General features: G+C 44.7%; 1 pseudogene; it reads right to left on the bottom strand.

Annotated features, from left to right (window-relative positions):
- Nucleotides 1-222: 222 nt before the first annotated feature.
- Nucleotides 223-371, bottom strand: LOC117286234 (annotated as a pseudogene).
- Nucleotides 372-1,899: the final 1,528 nt, after the last annotated feature.

Raw genomic sequence — 1,899 nt, 5'->3', positions numbered from 1 at the left:
GAGGAGCTTCACCCTATGTGAGGTGCTGTTCTGTAGCTCTGACACCCTTTACCATGGGTAAAATTCCGAAATGCCTCTCAGCCTTCCACGCATTAGTGTTTCATTTTGTTTGTCCAGTGAGGATGACGCCCTTCTCTACTTTCCACCTCAGTCGTATGCACTGCTGCAGGTTGGGCCCTGCCTTAGTCACTACCATGTCCCCGGCACCCAGCCCTGCACCTGCCTCACAATTTTCCCATTGTCAAGGAGGTGTGCATGTGCCTCGTGCCTGTGGTGACAGAAGCAGCTGTGACTTGCACTTTGTTTCCAATTAGCAAGAATCGCACCTCGGATAAACCTCCTTGGCTACGATACTGCCACTGTACAAAGCTACAAGCACTTGGGAGCCAGCCGCTTATCAGTGGAAGCTGCAACACTTCCACACCAGGAACCCTGGGCCAGTTGCTAACCTTACCTCAGGTGTCCTGGTGCTGGTCACTACCCGCCAGGGTTGTTCAGAGGATCCCACAGGCCAGTCAGCGTAACACACGACACACAGAAAGCATTAATAAATGTTAACTCTTACTCACTCTACTAGGTAGGCAGCTTCGTTTTTGGACAGATTTATTATAAATCAAGTCCTAACTTGACCGGGGCTAGGACTGTGTCTTGCTCACATTCTCAGGGCCATGGCTTCTTCATAGTACCAGCTGGACGGCCCCAGAATTCTTCCCCTAGCTCCTCGTCCTGCACATGGGTGACACTGGCCTTCAGGCCCTCCGCAGGTCTGCACACCCTCTCCTTCACACACTCACCGCATCCCTTCTCCCACCATAAACACCCTCCAGGTGGGAGTATGAGGAGCGCTTCCTCTTCTTTCCTTGTTTTTTTTTTTTTTTTTGAACAGTTGTTTCCAAATTGAACATGATAGCAACGAATTACCTTTTTTAATGAAATCTAATTCACATATCATAAAATTCATCTTTTAAAGTCATGTGCATTTTAGGGAGGTGAGGCAGGAGGATCATAAGCCTGGGCTACATGGTGAAATGCTGTCTCAGAAAAAAAAAAAGTGTAAAATTCAGTGACTTTTGGCATACACAAGGCTGAGCAACCATTACCACTCATTCCAGAAGATTTTCATTACCTTTAAGTGGAATTCCATACCTGTCAGCAGTTACTCCCTAGTCTCCCTTTTCCTAGCTCCTGGGAATTTCTATCCTATTTGCTATCTCTGTGGATGTTCTTACTTGGGATATTTCATAAAGATGGACAGGCGGCCTTCTGTGATTGGCTCAATTTACTGGGAATATTGTCATCAAGGCTCAAGTGTATTGCAGCATATATCTGAATTTCTTTCCTTTTTTTTTTGGTACCGGGGATTGAACTTGGGTCCTTGTGCTTTCAAAGCAGGCAGCAGAACCACTGAGCTAAATCCCCAGCCCTGAATTTCTTTCCTTTTTAAGGTTAAATATTCCACTGCGTCTGCCTGCTCATTTGTTGACGGACTCTGGGTTGCTCCTGCCTTTTGGCTTTTGTGAGTCAACTATGAACCATAGTTATTGACATACATGTTCCTGCTTAGGTTCCTGTTTGCAGTTCTTTTGGGTATTTGGCTAAGAGTGGAAGCGCTGGATTATACAGTAATTCAGTTTTGGTTTTATAAGACACCACCACACTTTTTCATAGCAAATGCACTGCTTTACAATCCCACCTGCAGTGTATGAGGGTTACAATTTTCCTACAGCCTTGTCAATGCTATATTGCCTACTTTTATTGTAACCATCCCAGTGGATATGAGGTAATGTTCCATTGTAGTTTTGATTTGCATTTTCCAATGACTAATGGTGTTAAGCATGCTTTCATGTGCTTATTGGACTTTTTGTGTGTGTATATCTGAGTTTTTATACAAAAGCTATA

Source organism: Fukomys damarensis, unplaced genomic scaffold, assembly GCF_012274545.1.
Source record: "Fukomys damarensis isolate Sample0158 unplaced genomic scaffold, DMR_v1.0_HiC HiC_scaffold_15, whole genome shotgun sequence".
Taxonomy (NCBI): domain Eukaryota; kingdom Metazoa; phylum Chordata; class Mammalia; order Rodentia; family Bathyergidae; genus Fukomys; species Fukomys damarensis.
The sequence above is the reverse complement of the archived record's forward strand: the minus strand, read 5'-3'. Positions and strand labels throughout refer to the sequence as shown.